The 22,048-nt window shown below is 40.3% G+C and overlaps 1 protein-coding gene across 3 annotated transcripts in view; it reads left to right on the top strand.

Annotated features, from left to right (window-relative positions):
• PRORP (protein only RNase P catalytic subunit) overlaps positions 1-22,048 on the top strand; it is a 128,339-nt gene that overhangs the window by 100,906 nt on the left and 5,385 nt on the right. The gene's annotated exons all lie outside the window — the stretch shown is intronic.

Below are 22,048 nucleotides of genomic sequence, written 5' to 3'. Positions count from 1 at the left end.
AGAAAAGGTTAAGTATCTTGTCTCACAGCCAGTAAGTGGCAAAGTCACAGGATTAGACATACCTCATTCCAAAATCCATGTTCTTTCTTCTGTAACAGATTTATTTATCCCCTCTTTCTTGAAATACCACTCTGAGCTATTTGTGACATGCTTTTCTGATTGTCTGATCTCTTGGATTGCCACTGCTTTAATCAATAACTCATAAACAGCTAGCTTGCTCTGGTCTCTTTCCTCCTCATCTAAACTTCTCAAAAGACTGGCATACAGTTTCTTTCCTGCTACCCATTTATTCCTTAACTCCTAAGGGATGGCTTAGCCCCCATTGCTCCATTATAACTGCTCTAGCTGAGGCCACCAGTAATTTCCTAATTACCAATTCCAGTGGACATATTTTAGTCCTTGTATTAGTTTGTGCTGCTATAATAGAAAGATCATAAACTGGGTTACTCATAAACAACAAACATTTATTTCTCGCAGTACCACATTTTTGTGCTTTCATGGCCTAACAATAACAATATGTAGTCTTTTACAGCTTACTAAGCCCTTTCATAGTTATTATCTGATTTTTATCCTCACACATCTCTATGGAGTAAGTAGTTGCATTTTTGTCATTTTACGTAAGAGAAAACTGGCTCAGAAGCTAAAAGTGACTTGCAGGGAGGTAACAGCTGTCTAGTACCACACTGAATCCACATCCTGTGCTTTTTTCAAAAATGTTCTGCCTCCCTGAAAACAGAAGTTTTTTTTTTTTTTTAAGCTAATGATCAAATTGGAGCCCATTTTCTTCTCAGCATTTGAATGCCAGCTTGACAGCATGTTACGAGTTGGTTAGATCAGGCAGTGAATGGATGAGCACAAGAAAGACTCTCTGATTCATGCTATGGACTGAATTGTGCACCCCCACCAAATTTATATGTTGAAACCCTAACGCCCAGTGGTTAGGTTTGGATGAGGTCATGAGGATGGGCCCTTGTGCTGGGGTTAGTGTCGTTATAAGAAGAGGAAGGGACACAGAGCTGTCTCTCTGCCGTTGGAGGACACAGCAAGATGGTAGCCATCTGCAAGCCAGGAAGGGAGCCCTCACCAGAACCTGACCAGGTTGGTACCCTGGTCTCAGACTTCCAGCCTCCAGAACTGTGAGAAATAAATTTCTGTTGTTTAAGCCACCCAGTCTATGGTATTTTATTATGGCAGCCTGAGCTAAGATAGCTCATAAAATTATTTTCTTGTGATAACTCCCAAGCGCAGTATATTCAAGAATTAGATGCTTGATCTATGTCTTATAAACAGGATACTTGTTCCCTTTGACAGGTGACAGATACATGACACATTGTTCCTTCTGCATTTCATACATTGCCTCTTAACAGTTTGTAAATGAAGCCATATCAGTGTCATACCAACTCAGTGGCATGTCACATTGAAACAAGTTCCCTACTCACATGAATTGTCCTGCCTTGTCTAACTAAGGAAAACCAAGGGTCTTCTGCTCTGGCCTCTGTAAAAAAAAAAAAAAAAAAGAAAAGTTGTTGAAACAGAGTGCTTGACCAGGAATGTTATATGGACTGGCATAGAGTTGATGGTTCATAAATCATTTCACTAACACTAAAGTTACTACTCAAACTATTTCCTTGCATTCTGTACATACACATTCTAATTTTAGCATCCTTTAAAAATATTGTGGCTACTACTTCCTAGATAGTGGTCAACTTTTAAACCGTTCTTTTCTTTGTTTTAAAATTTACCCAGGTGGGTTTTTCAGTTTACCTGTTTCTGTTTTGGAAAATCATTCCTTTGAAAACAGGTTTTGGATTTTTTTTTTTTTTTACTTGTTTATTCTCATTCGTACATGGATACATTTATTGCACGTGTGCATAGTCACAGACGTTTCTAAGGCAACCAGTGTTTTGAGATGGTGCTACTAATGCGAGAAATTGTTACCTTGGAAATGGAATGTACAGCCTCACATACTTGGGGGTATTTATTTTGGTTTTTTTTTTTTTTTTTTAATAAATTTATTTATTTATTTATTTATTTTTGGCTGTGTTGGGTCTTCATTTCTGTGCAAGGGCTTTCTCTAGTTGTGGAGAGCGGGGGCCACTCTTCATCGCGGTGCGCGGGCCTCTCACTATCGCGGCCTCCCTTGCTGCGGAGCACAGGCTCCAGACGTGCAGGCTCAGCAATTGTGGCTCACGGGCCCAGCCGCTCCGCGGCACGTGGGATCCTCCCAGACCAGGGCTCGAACCCGTGTCCCCTGCATTGGCAGGCGAATTCTCAACCACTGCACCACCAGGGAAGCCCTGGTTTGTTTTTTGACACATGTCAGTGTGAAGGTGTTTCATATTGAATGAAAATAAAGGAAGACTGACCTCCCATGACTCAAGTCATATGCAAGTACAAAGTGTCTTGGAACCTTACTTGTTTTATCCTAAAAGTTAGTGCAGATCTTACATTTAAAGATATCACGGCATCTCTGTTTGTTTTCAAATTAAAACCAAGATTCTCCCCCAAAATAAAACCTGCAATAAATTGTCACTTCAGGAGTATATGCCTTGTTTATCCTATGGCTTCACGAACCCCCAGCATACTGCCAAGTGCTGCTTATGTATAGCCCAGTGTGAGAAATACAGTGTTAGGCTTTCAAACAAAAGTACCTAGGGATTTCCCACAACTCACTTAGGAAGGATGGGGCAGTAGATGCTGCTGGAAAAATCATAGTAACAGTTAGCTGTAGAATAAGGAGCAGGATTAAGAAGGGAACGTTTTGAAAAGAAAGGAGTTAGGATTGAGAGTTTATATTGTAAAAGAAGGTTACAGATTACAAAAGTGGGTTTGAGGTTAGAATTACCTCAGATTGAAACCTAGCTCTGCTATTTACTGGCCTGTAACCTTGAGCTACTTCCTTAACCTTACTGAGCCTGTTACCTCATATTAAAAGGGTATTTGGAGCAGGGTGGTAACAATGGTACCAAATTCATGGGACATCTATGAGGATGAAGTGATGATGTATATAAAGACATGTAAGGTGCATCATAATTGCCCCGTAAATCAGAGCTAAAGGGAGACAAGTTGAAGATTCTACTTTTTGATTTATGTGAATTTTTAATCTATATGCCTGAAAAAAGATCCTCAAAACAGCTCTTCTCCCAAGAACCCACTCGGTCCACCCATGTCTCCTCCTTGATTAGAGAATCAAGTACACTTGTCTCCTTTTATATCTAATTCCTCCTCTCGAATCTGTCCCTCACATCACATCCCCATTATTGCTTCCTGTCATTTCCAGTTTCTGTGTCCCCATTTCTGCTAAGAAAAGCAGAAGTGAGGGAAATGTGAGGGTTTGGGGATTTCTAAAAACTGTTCCTAAGTCCTCATTGTTATGTTATTACATTAAACTGTAGTTATGTGAATATAGTACTTGCCAGATCTTTTCTCTGGGAAACGCAAAGGAATTTCCCCATTCGAGTCTTATGTTTTAACTTTTTAGAGGACAGGAATTATAGTATTGTGCATACACAATAGGAGAGTTATACAGTTATGAGAGTTCATTACTCTTAAATTGCCTGGGGTTTTTGTTTTTTTTTTCCACTCTGCATTTTGCCTGTGGGGAAACTTAGGCTCTTAACTTGCCTCAAGGGCACAAGGTACATTGCTGAGCCTGAACTGTTAGGTTTAAACGTATGAGGTTGCTATTTTTGTACTTCAAAAATGGTAGAATATTGGCAGCTTCATGTGGTTCATAAAACAAAGTCTGTGTGTGTGTGTGTGTGTAAAACATATCATGTATAAAGAAGACTTTAAATGTAAATGTATAATGTAAAGACTAATAATAAAACTAACACCCCTATACCCACCACTTGGGTTAGGAAGCTCCCTAAGTGCACTGACTAACCTTTTCTTTCTTCTCCTAACCTCTTCTTTCCCCTACCCCACCCCCAACCCTAACCAGGTAACACCACCCTGACGATGGTGTAAATAATTTTCTTGTTTTTCGTTGTTTAGGTTTGAAAACCTGAGTAGCAAAACTCAATCCCAGCTGTGTGAGGAAAGGGCAGTATTGTCACTATTAGATGACAGCCCCCTGGAGATACATTCTTTCAGAATTTTAAAGACAGTCTATCATGTTTCCAGAGTTACCCTTGAAGTCTGAAGACGTTCTGAATCCTGATCTTTTCTGTGTGGTCTGCTTTTTTTTTCCCCCTCTGGAAGCTTTTAGAATCATCTCGTTGTCTCTGGTGTTCTAAAATTTTATAGAACAACTTAGTATTGTCTGTTTGCCATCCATTAAGTTGGATATGCAATGGACTATTTCATTCTAGAAACTACTATCTTTCTGGGGAAGTGTTCTTTGTTTATTTCATTGATGACTCCTTCCGTCTGTTTTCCCTGTTCTCTCTCACTCTCTGTTACTCAGATGTCAGACCTCCCAGACTAGTCCTCTAAATTTCTTATTTCTTATCTCTTTGCTCCTTTCCTGGGAGGCTTCCTCAGTGTTCTCTTCCTATTATTTGTTTTTATAATTATTATTATTCATGATGGCAGTCATGTTTTAATTCTCAAGGGCTTTTCTTTATTCTCTTCCTCTTAAAAAAGTCTGTTTCTCACAAAAGACCCCGAATAGCCAAAGCAATCTTGACAAAGAAAAACGGAGCTGGAGGAATCAGCCTCCCTGACTTCAGACTATACTACACAGCTACAGTAATCAAGACAGTATGGTACTGGCACAAAAACAGAAATATACATCAATGGAACAGGATAGAAAGCCCAGAGATAAACCCTTGCACATATGGTCACCCTATCTTTGATAAAGGAGGCAAGAATATACAATGGAGAAAAGACAGCCTCTTCAATAAGTGGTGCTGGGAAAACTGGACAGCTACATGTAAAAGAATGAAATTAGAACACTCCCTAACACCATACACAAAAATAAACTCAAAATGGATTAAAGACCTAAATGTAAGGCCAGACACTATCAAACTCTTAGAGGAAAACATTGGCAGAACACTCTATGGCGTAAATCACAGCAAGATCCTTTTTGATCCACCTCCTAGAGAAATGGAAATAAAAACAAACATAAACAAATGGGACATAATGAAACTTAAAAGCTTTTGCACAGCAAAGGAAACCATAAACAAGACGAAAAGACAGCCCTCAGAATGGGAGAAAATATTTGCAAACGAAGCAACTGACAAAGGATTGATCTCCAAAATTTACAAGCAGCTCAGGCAGCTCAATATCAAAAAAACAAACAACGCAATCCAAAAATGGGCCGAAGACCTAAACAGACGTTTCTCCAAAGAAGATATACAGATTGCCAACAAACACATGAAAGAATGCTCAACATCATTAATCATTAGAGAAATGCAAATCAAAACTACAGTGAGATATCATCTCACACCGGTCAGAATGGCCATCACCAAAAAATCTACAAACAATAAGTGCTGGAGAGGGTGTGGAGAACAGGAAACCCTCTTGCACTGTTGGTGGGAATGTAAATTGATACAGCCACTATGGAGAACAGTATGGAGGTTCCTTAAAAAACTAAAAATAGAACTACCATATGACCCAGCAATCCCACTACTGGACATATACCCTGAGAAAACCATAATTCAAAAAGAGTCATGTACCACAGTGTTCATTGCAGCTCTATTTACAATAGCCAGGACATGGAAGCAACCTAAGTGTCCATCGACAGATGAATGGATAAAGAAGATGTGGCACATATATACAATGGAATATGACTCAGCCATAGAAAGAAACGAAATTGAGTTATTTGTAGTGAGGTGGATGGACCTAGAGTCTGTCGTACAGAGTGAAATAAGTCAGAAAGAGAAAAACAAATACCGTATGCTAACACATATATATGGAATCTAAGGAAAAAAAAAAAAAAGGTCATGAAGAACCTAGGGGCAAGATGGGAATAAAGACGCAGACCTACTAGAGAATGGACTTGAGGACATGGGGAGGGGGAAGGGTAAGCTGGGACAAAGTGAGAGAGTGGCATGGACATATATACACTACCAAATGTAAAATAGATAGCTAGGGGCTTCCCTGGTGGTGTAGTGGTTGAGAATCTGCCTGCTAATGCAGGGGACACGGGTTCGAGCCCTAGTCTGGGAAGATCCCACATGCTGCGGAGCAACTAGGCCCGTGAGCGACAACTACTGAGCCTGCGCGTCTGGAGCCTGTGCTCCGCAACAAGAGAGGCCGTGATAGAGGCCCACGCACCGCGATGAAGAGTGGCCCCCGCTTGCCACAACTAGAGAAAGCCCTCGCACAGAAACGAAGACCCAACACAGCCAAAAATAAATTAATTAATTAATTTTAAAAAATAATAAAATAATATTAAAAAAAAAAGATAGCTAGTGAGTAGCAGCCACATAGCACAGGGAGATCAGCTTGGTGCTTTGTGACCACCTAGAGGGGTGGGATAGGGAGGGTGGGAGGGAGATGCAAGAGGGAGGAGATACGGGGATATATGTATATGTATACCTGATTCACTTTGTTATAAAGCAGGAACTAACACACCATTGTAAAGCAATTATACTCCAATAAAGATATTAAAAAAAAATCCTATGAGATAACATATTGTATTCAGAAACAGACTTTTTTTTTTAATATTTTCTGTTTCTTCCTGGTTCAGTCTCGGAAGGTTGTGCTTTCCTAAGAATCTGTCCATTTCTTCCAGGTTGTCCATTTTATCGGCATATAGTTGCTTGTAGTAATCCCTCATGATCCTTTGTATTTCTGCAGTGTCATTTATTATTCTCCTTTTTCATTTCTAATTCTATTGATTTGAGTCTTCTCCCTTTTTTTCTTGATGAGTCTGGCTAATGGTTTATCAATTTTGTTTATCTTGTCAAAGACCAGCTTTTAGTTTTATTGACCTTTGCTATTGTTTCCTTCATTTCTTTTTCATTTATTTATTTCTGATCTGCTCTTTATGATTTCTTTCCTTCTGCTAACTTTGGGGGTTTTTTGTTCTTCTTTCTCTAATTGCTTTAGGTGTAAGGTTAGGTTGTTTATTTAAGATGTTTCTTGTTTCTTGAGGTAGGATTTTATTGCTATAAACTTCCTTCTTAGAACTGCTTTTGCTGCATCCCATAGTTTTTGGATCGTCACGTTTTCATTGTCATTTGTTTCTAGGTGTGTTTTGATTTCCTCTTTGATTTCTTCAGTGATCTCTTGGTTTTTTAATAGTGTATTGTTTAGCTCCATGTGTTTGTATTTTTTACAGATTTTTTCCCGTAATTGATATCTAGTCTCATAGAGTTGTGGTCGGAAAAGATACTTGATATGATTTCAATTTTCTTAAATTTACCAAGGCTTGATTTGTGACCCAAGATATGATCTATCCTGGAGAATGTTCCATGAGCACTTGAGAAGAAAGTGTATTCTGTTGTTTTTTGATGGAATGTCCTATAAATATCAATTAAGCCTATCTTGTTTAATGTATTGTTTAAAGCTTGTGTTTCCTTATTTATTTTCATTTTGGATGATCTGTCCATTGGTGAAAGTGGGGTGTTAAAGTCCCCTACTATGATTGTGTTACTGTCAATTTCCCCTTTTATGGCTGTTAGCATTTGCCTTATGTATTGAGGTGCTCCTATGTTGGGTGCATAAATATTTACAATTGTTATATCTTCTTCTTGGATTGATCCCTTGATCATTATGTAGTGTCCTTCTTTGTCTGTTGTAATAGTCTTTATTTTAAAGTCTATTTTGCCCGGTATGAGAATTGCTACTCCAGCTTTCTTTTGATTTCCATTTGCATGGAATATCTTTTTCCATCCCCTCACTTGCAGTCTGTATGTGTCCCTAGGTCTGAAATGGGTCTCTTGTAGACAGCACATATACCGGTCTTGTTTTTGTATCCATTCAGCCAGTCTGTGTCTTTTGGTTGGAGCATTTAATCCATTTACATTTAAGGTAGTTATCAATATGTATGTTCCTATTACCATTTTCTTAATTGTTTTGGGTTTGTTATTGTAGGTCTTTTCCTTCTCTTGTGTTTCCTGCCTAGAGAAGTTCCTTTAGCATTTGCTGTAAAGCTGCTTTGGTGGTGCTGAATTCTCTTAGCTTTTGCTTGTCTGTAAAGGTTTTAATTTCTCCATCAAATCTGAGTGAGGTCCTTGCTGGGTAGGGTTATCTTGGTTGTAGGTTTTTCCCTTTCATTACTTTAAATATGTCCTGCCACTCCCTTCTGGCTTGCAGAGTCTCTGCGGAAAGATCAGCTGTTAACCTTATGAGGATTCCCTTATATGTTATTTGTTGTTTTTCCCTTGCTGCTTTTAATATTTTTTCTTTGTATTTAATTTTTTATAGTTTGATTAATATGTGTCTTGGTGTGTTTCTTCTTGGATTTATCCTGTATGGGACTCTCTGCACTTCCTGGACTTGATTGACTGTTTCCTTTCCCATATTAGGGAAGTTTTCAACTATAATCTCTTCAAATATTTTCTCAGTCCTTTTCTTTTTCTCTTCCTCTGGGACCCCTATAATTCGAATGTTGGTGCATCTAATGTTGTCCCAGAGGTCTCTGTGACTGTCCTCAATTCTTTTCATTCTTTTTTCTTTGTTCTGCTCTATGGTAATTATTTCCACTATTTTATCTTCCAGGTCACTTATCCGTTCCTCTGGCTCAGTTATTCTGCTATTGATTCCTTCTAGAGAATTTTTAATTTCATTTATTGTGTTGTTCATCATTGTTTGTTTGCTCTTTAGTTCTTCTAGGTCCTTGTTAAATGTGTCTTGTATTTTCTCCATTCTGTTTCCAAGATTTTGGATCATCTTTACTATCATTACTCTGAGTTCTGTTTCAGGTAGACTGCCTATTTCATCTTCATTTGTTTGGTCTGGTGGGTTTTTACCTTGCTCCTTCATCTGCTGTGTGTTTCTCTGTCTTCTCATTTTGCCTCACTTACTGTGTTTGGGGTTTCCTTTTCGCAGTCTGCAGGTTTGTAATTCCCGTTGTTTTTGGTGTCTGCTCCCAGTGGCTAAGGTTGGTTCAGTGGGTTGTGTAGGCTTCCTGGTGGAGGGGACTAGTGCCTGTGTTCTGGTGGATGAGGCTGGATCTTGTCTTTCTGTTGGGCAGGACCGCATCTGGTGGTGTGTTTTGGGTGTCTGTGACCTTATTATGATTTTAGGCAGCCTCTCTGCTAATGGGTGCAGTTGTGTTCCTGTCTTGCTAGTTGTTTGGCATAGAGTGTCCAGCTCTGGAGCTTGCCCGTCATTGAGTGGAGCTGAGTCCTAGTGTTGAGATGGAGATCTCTGGGAGCGCTTTCGCTGTTTCATATTATGTGGAGCTGGGAGGTCTCTGGTGGACCAATGTCCTGCACTCGGCTCTCCCTTCTCAGAGGCAGAGGCCTGACACGCAGCCAGAGCACGAAGACCCTTTTAGGAAGTCTGAGGTCTTCTGCCCGTGTTCAGTAGGTGTTCTGTAGGAGTTGTTCCACATGTAGATGTATTTCTGATGCATTTGTGGGGAGGAAGGCGATCTCCAGGTCTTACTCCTCCGCCATCTTGAAGGTCTCCCTCATACGATTTTTATGAGAGGTTTTTGTGGGGGTTTTGCCTTCTCCTTTTATAGTCTTTGCTTTTTCAGGTTTTTGTTTTCTTTAGTTCTTTTAGAGTCTTACATTTTGCAGTCTCTCCACAGCTGTCTGATAATTCTTTGCTGTCTGCTTATGGTTAAAGATGATCTAAAGAGCTGATTGGAAGCTCTGACTGTGTAGGTGGGGCTTGCGGTTGACTTCACCAGCCGGGTGAACTGGGTGGGTCATTTGTTGGGGAATTCCCAATAATCAGAAGCTTTAGGGTTTTTTTCCTTTTTCACTGGTCATATTCCCCAAAGGAGAGTTTTCAGTCCTTTGACTGCAGGGTAAAGGCCTTCCTGCCAGCGTTCTGAGAGCCAATTAGGGGGGGAAAATCTGAGTTTCTCTGCATTTTGCTTTCAATATGCATGCATTCACTTAATCTCTACTTTCAGTATGGTGATCACAGTGTCACATGTGCTTGGTATGCCAGGCTAGATTTCCTCTGACTTACCACATCCACGTAATGAATCTTCAGACTTCCCTCCCCCACCCCAGCAGGGGCAATATGGATGGGGGCGGGGGCACACAAATCTAGGAATCTAAATTTTCTTCAGCAGCTTTTACCGATTCTCCTTAGTTAACCACACACCCCCATTTAGCCTCACTCCTTTGCTTCTAGTTCTGGAGTCTTGAGAGGTTTGGTTGGATCTTAGCTGACCCATCTTCAGATTTGACTCCGTTGGATCTGCAAGGTCGGTTACCACTTGTCCGTCTGCTTTCCAGCTTCCAGATTTTACTGATGTTGTCTCCCCTCTTACTCTCCACGTTTCTGTGGGTTTGTCATTTTAGAAAGATTCTGTATTATAGTTTTATTGGGAGTTTCAAGTGGGATTAAGGTTAGATGCACATGTTCTTTTTGCTTTCTAAACCTGAAAGTTTATGTTCTACTCTTAACATGTTGAGAGATTAACACAAAAATCACCCAAGTCTGTGATAATACCAAAAGAATCTCTCTTTTCTTTCTCTTTTTAAATTTTATTCTTTTTCCTTTCCTTTTCCTTTTGTGTTGTTTTTTTTGGAGGGGGGGATGTTTGGGGGGATCAGTAGGGCTTGGGAGGTCTAAATTTACTAATCCAGACTGTACTGTCTAATAATAGCTAATATTTATTGAATACTTTTCCATGTGCTTTGTATCTACATGCATTGAAATTAATCTTCATAATAAGCCAATTTGTATCTCCATTTTACCAATGTTGAAACAGAGGCTCAAGAGGAAATGTAACAGAGGTCACACAGCTCTGACCTCGTAGAACCAGAATTTGAACCCAGGCAGCTGGACGCTAAAGCTTGTGCTCTTAATTACTATTACTATTTTATTACTTAATCACTATGCTATTAAATAGTAGATATAAATTGGAAAAGTCTCTTTTATGTCTCTATTAGTTTCGTTTTACTGTGTAAACCCTTCTACTGTACAGATAGACAGCTTGGAACATTAACTGGAGATGTCCAAGGTATCTTTTATATACCTAAGTGTTTTATATGTTTTGAACTGATAGGGTTGTTCCAGAAAACAAAGCAAATTGCCATAATGTACAATTTTGTATGGCTCTGTACCAAGACAAAAGCTGTGTGAAGCAGTGCAGCCATGGAGAAGCTACACAAAATTTCAGTCCTCCAGAGCCCTACTTATCATATTCTTTCTCTTTTAGTCATTAAATGGTGGCTTATGAGCCTGAAAGTGTTTACATACTTTCCCAGTGTGAGCAAATTATTCCCTGTACATGGACGGGATCTAGAACCCTAGGAGAAGTTTTTAATTAACTTTTAAAAGTGGAAATTAGTATGCATCAGAATAAGTTAATTTAATCTTCCTGAAATTAGTTTTCAATCTTCAAAATGCTATCCTTTCCTGCCTCACAATGATCAAGGAAACACAGATATTTTACAGAAAAACTAAAAAGGCCAAAGAATGCATGTAAATGTTTGGAGAAAAGTCACACTGTGAGTCAGGAGCCAAATCTGCTGTCTTCTAGACAGCTCTGACTCTCAGCTCGCTGGGGAAATCCATCCAGCTAAATGTTCTAAACATTTAGAAAATGTTTAATCATTTTCTGAAAGGCTGGATAACTGTGTGGGCACTAATGGCATCGGAGAAGACATGGCAGGCAGGAAACACATCCCACACTTGACAGGATGTTCCCAAGGCAGGAAGGGCATTTCTCTTCCTCAGTAGAATTGTTTCATTGACTAAAGACAACATGAGATCATTGAAATCTCCCTAAAATATCAATGACTAACGAAAGCAGGATATAGGACATGGTGAGTCTCATATAAACCAGTGGGATCATTTATGACATCATAATAAAATAGTAGTATTTTGTGTATATACTTTCTTCCAAGAGATTCAAAGAGCTTTATAGACTCAGTCAGTCATCAGAGTTTTAAACCTGTGCTTAAAGCACATGGTCCCAGAGGTGGGAGCAGGACTCCAGCTCAGTGTCAGCCTCTCTTCTCTGGAACTATGCCACCAGGCTTATGAAATTTCCACTCCTTGAATACCACCCAGTGAAAGCTTCCCTCTCTCCTCACCCCAGCTTCTGCTGCTTCTCTAAAACACTTCCTTTTCTCACCTTCTTCCAATACTGCTATCCTCATTAAATGCTCATCTGGATCTTACATGGTATACAGCGCTTGAACAGTTCAGCAAAGAAATATCATTGACCTTCTTTAAGTAAAGAGTGATATTTCTCCCTTCCACTCTCTCTGGCAAGCAGCAGTAACTCTCAAACGTAGAACTACCAGTGAGTAGCTGGCAGATGAAAACATGGTGAGAGCCTTGAGCCACAACCTTGGTGAGTTTCCTGCACTCTCCTCCTCGGTGGCATTTCCAGAGGTACACAGAAAAATGGTGAATTCAGCATTCACTCAAGGACTATTTCTAAGACAGGGATTCTCGTTCCAAAACATAGTTCAAGAGAAAAGTGAAAGGAACAAAGACAAGAGAATGAAACTGGATATTAGCTTACCTGCAGACTGTAGGAACATAGAAACAAGTAGAAAACTCCATTGTTCTGGTATAAGTTATGACTTCCCTTGTTTCTTCTGCTGTAAACTTTGTGGAATGCACGGTGCATCAGTTACAAACACTGTGTTTGTGGTCTTCTGAGTTTGACAACACTGCCTCCATAGAGTTCATCAGTCATTGTGCCCTGAAGTGGTTTCATTTTGTCTTAGTTTGTAGGAAACAATTGTCAAAATTAATTAATGCATGAAAGAAAATGATCCAAAGAGTCTTTATTTTCTTTTCTTACTTTCTCTTTTCTGCCTTTGACTTAACACCATCATATCCTGAAAGACACCCAGACTCAAATAGGAAACCCCCACGGACCATCCATCCTAGTTCACGCCCCATGTTGCCATGAGGTTGTCTTTAGTGAAGCAATAGCATAAAAAGTGGACATGTGTTTCCTGGCTTTAGGATTCCAAACAACCAGTGTGTAACTGGTGTGTAATCGGTATCTTTTTATGTTGGAACAATATGCAGGCTATTTGTGGTTGTTTTAAGAATTTCTCTTTGATTTTTTATGGAATTTTAAGTTTCTCCACTTACAAATAACTCAAAATAGTCTCTTTAATGTCAACATTCTGTTTAAAATTAATCTGCTTTCCTTCCCCAGCTCAGGTGCTAAACTACAGGTTGTGTGTGTGTGTGTGTGTGTGTGTAAAGAGGGGGTAGGTCAAAGATGAAATCACCTCATGTCCTCCTTGGTGTGAGCACTTGCATGGTTTTATCTGAGAAAAGTGAGGCCTCCAAAAGCTTAGACCCATTGCGTGCATGAGGCCTTGCTCCTCAAACATGCTACCTGGTTGCAATTTGCACCTATAACAGCTTCTAACTGTTTCCAGGGAGAATAATTTCTACTTTAATCAGGCTCCCGTTCTATATCAGATCCTTTAAAGAAAACTATCCAGGGCTGAGTGCAAGAATCTTCAAACTTTCCTTGGTTCCTGAGAGCAACTGACATTCATTTCACACATCAAATAGCAGCAGCAGAAGCTGCCAGGGAATGACACTGGGTGCAGTGTCCACGGAGTGCTGGGCTCTAACAGCAGAAGAGAATTGGGGGGCTGCGCCTAAGGCTAAGATAAGTAGAGCTTCTCACAGTTCCCCCGCTGATTCATTAAAGGGGGGCAGGGAGGTTGGACAGAAGGTGGAGAGAGAGGTAGTTGAGGAAGGAAACAGACTTCAGCACTAAAATGCAGCCCCCGGGACCACCTTATCAAATAGACCCTTAGGTGTTTCCTGAAGTCATTAAAAGGAAGAGACATTGTCAGAGAGAGCCTGCCCTGAAACCCAGGTGGTTTGGAGATCATTTCTCCAAAAATCTTTTCATTATAGAAATTGCGAGTGATGACATTTTACGTTTGTTGATGATGACTTGATAAATGACAGTGCTGTTAAGGAGGGTGGGGGGCACCTTATTCACATTTTAGAATTAAAGAGATCTGAACAAATAAATGAGATAGGAATTTGGAATTCCTGACTCAGGCCAGAACCCCAAACCACAGATCTTATACTATGTAAATATCAATTGGGACTGGTATCTTTAATAGTAAATAGATAGGGAGAGTGATATTAGATGACTGCTGTTTCCATTATGGTTCCACCTGGAAATGCCTTTTGACCAAATGTTTATGTGGAGCAAGGGGCAACCGATCATTTGTTATCCCGATCATTATCCCACACTGCAGCCAGGATGCAAAGGGCTGTAAATCTCCCCATTGTCCCCCCTGCTGCCACCTCCAGCCTCGCCTGGGCTTTTGCGCTTTTACATCTGCAGTCCGCTCGGCTCCCACCCGCAGTCTCACGCCAGCTGCATCTCATCTGCGCCACAGGCAGCCCTCAAGCCTCCTCTACCACCCCCTCCAGTCTCCCTGGGCCACTGACTCACGTGTGGCACACAGAAAATGGAAGCTATCAGGAGGAATGACCTCACGTGTTGACGTATTCACCACACACACATGCACCAACCACGCAATCAAACCAACGAGACTGTGCTCAAACTCACCTCCGTGCAAGAGGTATTCTCATCACCTGTTCTCTAGATCTCCCCCTTTCTCAGAACCTTGTTCTCGCAATTATCCCTTCTATGCCCGTATCTTCAGCCTCTACCTTGCTGTTGACTTTTTCTGACCAGAATATAAACATTCTCAAGTCTCTTCCATCTTAAAACAACAAAACCAAAACCTCCCCCTTGCTCAGTGAAGCTTCTGGAAGGTTGGAGGTTCTAAAGAGGCCACACCACTCAGTATCTGAAATGAAAAGCATAATTGATCGTGATTTTTGGTAAGCAAAAAAGAGCCGTGCTTGTAAGACAGTCTCTCTGGACAAAGCAGACTGCAGCTTTATATATAGAGTTTAGGAAACCAAGCGAATTCACCCTCCTGCCCCCCATGGCATCATCAAAATGCCGCCTCTGGGGTGCAGGCCATGTTTTGGTGTTTCTGTAGCGCTGAGGCCTAGTCTCTCCTTCCTTCTTTTTTTTTTTTTTTAAATTTTTATTTATTATTTATTTATTATGTTTATTTTTGGCTGTGTTGGGTCTTCGTTTCTGTGTGAGGGCTTTCTCCAGTTGCGGCGAGTGGGGGCCACTCTTAATCGCGGTGCGCGGGCCTCTCACTATCGCGGCCTCTCTTGTTGCGGAGCAGAGGCTCCAGACGCTCAGGCTCAGTAGTTGTGGCTCACGGGCCCAGTTGCTCCGTGGCATGTGGGATCTTCCCAGACCAGGGCTCGAACCCGTGTCCCCTGCATTGGCAGGCAGATTCTCAACCACTGCGCCACCAGGGAAGCCCTCTCCTTCCTTCTTGAAATGCTCCTTATAGTCTTTCTGAGAGACTGGTCAGGAAGAGACTGGTCACTGTCTCCTGGTTTTTATTCTATCTCTCTGGCCATTCCTCAGCTTCCATTAATGGCTTTTCTTATAACTCTATCTTTTCAGTAATAGTATTCCTCAGTTTTCATCCTCTGCTCCTTTCCTTCTGAGTCTGTTAGACCTCTTCCACTCGCTGATGGCTCCTGCCAATATGTGTTTCCTGATGGCTCCAAATCTTTATTTTATCTCAAAGCCCTCTCCTAAATGAGTCACCTAACTGGCTGCCCATTGGCCATCTCCCGCCTGGGGATATCACGAGCTCCGCCTCTCATAGACCCTGTCTTGCTGCCATCATCCATCCAGTTGTCCAACTCTTCTTTGGTTTATTCCTCTCCCTGTTTCCTACATTCAGTCAATGACTAAGTCTGATCAGTTCTGCTTTACTCACAGAGGGCTCTCTTCTCTCCATCCTTACTGCCAGCACCTCAGTTCTCATTATCTGTTAGCTGAATTACTGCAGAAGCCCCCTTACTTGATCTCCCTATTCTAGTCCAGCCTTCTTGTAATCCACAATTTTAACCTCTCTAAATGTGTAGTCATGTCACGCTCCTGTTTAAATCCTTTGTTTTTCTCCACTGCTTTCAGGTGGTAAAAGATTCCTTATCATGGTTTACAAGGACCCCTGTGATCTGACCCCTACAGTCATTTCCAGCCTTATATCTCACACTCCCTGTGTCATCCTCCCACACCTCGGCGGTTCCCTGAATTCAGCGCACTAATAAAGAGCCCCCACCTTCAACGTGCTGCTTCTTGTCCTTGGAAACTCCCATTCCTTGCCCGGATTAATTCATCTGAAAACGCAGCTCAGCCGTTGCTTCCTTTGTGGCGACTTCCCTGACCACCGTCCCTACCTCCGGTCTGATTTAAGTACCCATTCTTTGTCCTCCTCCTTAGCACTTTTTACATCACATTTCAGTCATTTGACTGCAACCTCCTGGAGGCTAGGGGTAAATGTGTCTTTATATCGGTATCTGCATCCCCAGTACCCTCTGCCTAGTGACTGACAGAGAAGTTGTCGTTCATTTTTGATGAATGAACTGACCTTTTCACTTTATCAGGGCCACAATTTTAAATGTACACATGCACACACACACTCATACATACCAAAAAACCCCTTGAATCTGATCAAGTCTCTAGGTCTAACTACCAATTTATAGGAAACATAGAAAGACTAGAGAATATGTTACATGATACCACAGGGATGCTGTTAGCAAAATCTAAATGTGGGAACTTCCATCAGACTAGCCTCCGCATTTCTTTAACTGCAATCAAGCAATCGCGATCTATGGAGTTCTTTTAGATGCTGATTTTTTAAAAAGTATGTACCCTAGAGAAATATAAATACTGATTGTATATTTGATATTAAGGAATTATTGTTAATTTTTTTAGATGTGATAATGGTATTATGCTTTTTTTTTTGAGTCCTTATATTTAGAAATACATTCTGACATATTCACGGTTGAAATGATATGATGCCTAGGATTTGTTTCAGAATAATCCGAGGCAGAAGTAGGTGCGGATAGAGATGAAATTGGATTGGCCATGACCTGATAATTATTGAAACGGGGTGATGGGCACATCATGCTATTCTGCTTATTTTTATTTATATTTAAAATTTTCTGTAATAAAACTTTTTATTGTGGTAAAATATACGTAATGTACAATGTATCATTTTAACCATTTTCAAGTGTACGATTCAGTGGCATTAAGTACTTTACGTTGTTGTGCAACAATCCCCGTCATCCATCTCCAGAACTTCTTCATCTTCCCAGACTGAAACTCTGTACCCATTAAACAATAACTCCTTATTCCCCCTTCTCTGGCCCCTGGCAACCACCATTCTATTTTCTGTCTCTGTGAATTTGACTACTCTAGGTAACTCGTATAAATGAAATCATACAATATTCGTCCTTTTGTGTCTGACTTATCGTCTTCAGGGTTCATCCAAGACCAAACTGGGCCTTCATAGGAAGGATAAAGGAGTATGTGACAAATATCCATGTGTACAGAATGGTCGATATCCTAGAAAAGGCAATCCTCCCCTTGAGACTCTGAACAGGGATTAGGTTTAAATGAGAGAGATGTGGAAGAGTTTCCCTGAGTTCAGGGCAGTCCTGATGAGAGAAGCCAAGATCCACTCTGGGGGACTTCCGTGGTGGTGCAGTGGATAAGACTCCATTCTCCCAATGCAGGGGCCCCGGGTTTGATCCCTTGTCAAGGAACTAGATCCCACATGCATGACACAACTAAGAGTTTGCATGCCACAACTAAGGAGCCCGTGTGCCGCAACTAAGGAGCTGGCGAGCCACAACTAAGGAGCCCGCCTGCTGCAACTAAGACCCGGTGCAAGCAAATAAATAAATAAATAAATACTAAAGGAAAAAAAAAAAAAAAGATTCACTCTGGGATGTTCTCAACCTGGAGAACCCAGAGATGGTGAGGACAGTTCTGGACTTGCCTAAGGGGTCTAGAATCTGAGCCACACAGTAGAGCAAAATGCACAGTACAGCTGATTCTAGAGAATATTTAAAATTCCAAATTGATTCCAGAACTCTGGGTACTCAGTATCTCAAGGTTAAGCTGGAATCAGATCTCACCCGCCTCCCCTCCCACATTGCTCCTTAAGATGTCTAAAGGATGATTCTCCAAAAACCAGAAGAGTAAAAACAAGTTGCGGCTTAATATTTGGTGCAAACGTTTTCTGGTTTGGCTTCTATTCTAATTTGATTTGTCTCTGGTAGGAATACATAAGAGGGTTTTTTTTTTAAATTCATAAGTGACATTACTCATAAGTGACTGACTTTTGGCATAAAACTGCTGAAAGGTAGTTCCTGAGCTTAGGGTAAAAATACAATTGGCAGAGCTCCATGTGGTAGAAATAAGTGCATAGGGATGCTCAGGAAATAGAAAAGCTGCCCGAGAGGTGGGAGAGGGCAATGAGAGCAAGAGCTTTTCTGGGTAATCCTAAATAGCAAGTGTAACTTCCTCTCCCTATTCTTAACTTTTTACCTCCCCCTCTGCAGTCTCTGACATTTCCTGAGTTGTGTGGACTGTAGATCTTCAAAACTCTAAAGTCTTTGGGATCTGATGTCTACAGACATTAGAAGTTCTATGCCAGTTCTTCCAGCAAGATAGCTATAATCAATATGCCTCCTATATAGGAATATTCATTACAGGATAAGTTCAGGAAGGAAGGTTTTGGAAACAACCCAAATATCCATCGACATGAATAGATAAACAAAATGTTGTATATACACACAATGGAATACCATTCAGGCTTAAAAAGGATTAAAATTCTGGTATGTGCTCTGTCTTTTAATTGATGTATTAAAACCCTTTATATTTTATGTTATTATTGATATGTTAGGGCTTATGCCTGCCATTTTATTTTTTGTTTTCTATCATCTCTGTTTTCTGTTTCTGTTTTATTTTTCCTGCCTTCCTGTGGGCTACTTTAACTTTTTTTAGAATTCCATTTTTATGTGTCTATAGTGGGTATTTTGTTTTGTTTTTTAATCATACTGTTTTTGAGTATACTCTTTGTATAGCATTTTTAATGGTTGCTCTAGGTATTACATGTGTATACACACACACACACACACACATAACATCACAGTCTCCTGGTGTTATCACTTCAGCAGGTTTTCTGTGTTGCTAGACTGCGTCTTTTCTGGTCCTTTGGCTAGTGAGAACTGGCCTTTGTTGGTCGTTTTTTGGCTGCATCCATTGGCATTTCCAGTTTGCTGGCTTCTTGATCTCCAAGTATAGGATATATGAGGCAAAAAGAAAATCAAAGCAGTCAGTAACATGTCATTCCTCATGTCCCAAGGTCCCTAGCCAGTCTGCCTTTTTGTCGCTACTTTTCAAAGTCTTATGTTTGTTTTATATATAACATCTGGGGTTTTTAGTTGTACGTGGTGGAAGAAATAGGGAAAAGTACATCCACTCCATCTTCCCAGAAGTGGAAATTTCTCCCCATTTTATTTTTGATCTAACATAGAATTAAGGTGAATTTACTTTTTCTTTACTATTCTGAGTATACCTATGACTCTGACCCAGCCCACTGGATCCAGCCTTGGAATTTACCCCAGAGGAAGTAGGCTCATAGCTAGATTGTCCACAGAATTTCAGGCAAGTGCCTCTATTCCGTACACTCATCTTTCTTTCCTGTCTCTTTATTCTCCCTTGTTTGCATCATTTTCAGAGAGCTGCTACTAGTAGAGACCTCTCAGCCACAAGATGGTGCCTCAGAGTAGTTCAGGCTAAGCCTTTTCTGCTCTTCCTTGGGCCCCTACCTTTAACTTAATATTAGTAAACTCAAGGCTATTTATCTAAACCAAGGTATAGATGTGAAGACCCAATTGTGTTTTTCTTTAAGCCATGTCTTCTCAAATGCATGGAATCAGTATCAAAAATTGGTTTTGTTTGATTTTTTTTTTTTGTATCTTTACAACTTTGTGGGAATTCATATAGGAATTTTTAGAAAGCAATCGTCATTCCTCTTAATGAATCCAGTTGTCATTTTGTATCTGGGTTCATTGAAAATAATCTGTAATCTCAGCATAGCTTTAATAAAGGAATGTTATAAATGCACTTTGAAGGAGATGCACTCTCAATGTCTTTTGGGGTGTTTGAATCCATGAACCAAACTTTTTTAGTGCAGATGTTTATTTTTAATTACTAACCCAACTTTTAAAATAGTGGCTTATAAGATTATGTAAAAATGCATAGAATAAATAGACTGGCAAAAATATGTTAGCAGTCTTTGGGTAGTGAGGTATGAGTGATTTCTTCTTTCACCTTCTTGTCTATATTTTTCAAGTTTTCAATAATGAGCTACTTTTATGATAGATTAAAAACAGAGGTAGGCATATTCTTCAGCTAATCAGAAAATGTTTATTAACCATCCAGTATATGTAAAGCCAGCATATACATCTTCCCAGGCTTGATAGTTGGGTAAGAAAATTATTAGGCACTCCCTCACTAAAGGCAGGGGCCATGTCTTTCAAAATTTTGTAAGCTGTGATACCTACCATGTGCCTTATACATAGAGAGGCCTGGGAAATAACTGTTGAATGACACAGAAGCCATTATTCATAGCTTTGAAGGGAAGAATTTTATTTTACTGGTCGTAAAGCTTTGGGTCAGAGTCCTCACACTGGTCTTGATACACTTCTCTGCTTGAGTATCAGCTCACATTCAGTGGCCAACTTGTGTCTATTCTGTCCTTTAATTCTAGAACTAAGAATTGGTGATAATAAAACTCACTACTGTTTCCTAAAATAATAAGATTAGTAATGGAGTTGGATGGGCCAAAAAAATACATAAATCCAAAGCATTAAACAGTAATTAAAAAATTCAGCCCTTATTAATTCATTATTAGACTAACAGAGAGTCTGCATGTGTATTAGACATAACAGGTACTCAAGCAATATTTGACAACTGACCAAATAAATAAATGAAATTTTATTGATTAGAGAATTTTAAATAATATCCTGAAAGTCTACATGGGAAGAAATTTATGAGTAAGGGGAAGCTAGACTAAAGAAAATGCCTTTTCTAACCAAGACCCAAGAAAATTAAGGATTTCTTCAGTGACTTTGAACTTGTGATTTTCGTAGGCCCAGCAGTTGTGTTTTTTTTTTAATTAAAATTTTTTTTAAATTTATTTCCTTTTGGCTGCCTTGGGTCTTCGTTGCTGCACATGGGCTTTCTCTAGTTGCGGCAAGTAGGGGCTACTCTTCGTTGTGGTGTGCGGGCTTCTCATTGCGGTGGCTTCTCTTGTTGCAGAGCATGGGCTCTAGGGTGCACGGGCTTCAGTGGTTGCGGTGCGTGGGCTCAGTAGTTGTGGCGCATGGGCTTCGTTGCTCCGCAGCATGTGGGATCTTCCCGGACCAGGGATCGAACTAGTGTCCCCTGCATTGGCAGGCAGATTCTTATCCACTGCACCATCAGGGAAGTCCCAGCCCAGCAGTTTTTATAAATTACAGAACTTTTATACTTCCGATGCACTATTATATAACTTAAGTTACAGTTTTTCATTAGCTTTTACATATTATACTTAGTAATATCCATTAATAGCTTAGTTTAATAGGTTGTACATAAAAGTAATCTATGGACTTTTCCTTCTGAAAGAGTGAATGTAAGCAAGCTCACCAAAATACTAGATTTACTAAAATCCCAGTCTAAACTTTTGAGAGGAGTTCATGTGCGCACAAGACATGTGGAAAGTGGAGAGAATGGGCAGTAGATTCACTGAGTGGAAAGTAGGCTAGAGAATGGAAATTGACAGACCTTTGGGAGGAAAAAGGGATTTCAGTGAAAGGTAGCCGTCTCAGCAGAGTCACGACATGGAAAAGTTGACTGAAAAGTCAGTATTCTGGCCATTTACAAACTTTAAAAAAAAAGAAGTAGAACCCTTTACTCAAATAGAAGCCTATGCAGAATACCAGTATATAAACAGTGTATACAAAAGCTGAGCTGTTTGGGTTGAAACGAGGTCGGGAGTGTGTAGGAACCAAACCCCATCCTTCTTAGCCCCGCTACCTCTATCCCCATGGGCTCTAGGGAACGCAATCTGTG

Source organism: Eschrichtius robustus, chromosome 1, assembly GCF_028021215.1.
Source record: "Eschrichtius robustus isolate mEscRob2 chromosome 1, mEscRob2.pri, whole genome shotgun sequence".
In the NCBI taxonomy this organism is placed as follows: Eukaryota; Metazoa; Chordata; class Mammalia; order Artiodactyla; family Eschrichtiidae; genus Eschrichtius; species Eschrichtius robustus.
This window is presented reverse-complemented; position numbering and strand designations above follow the sequence as displayed.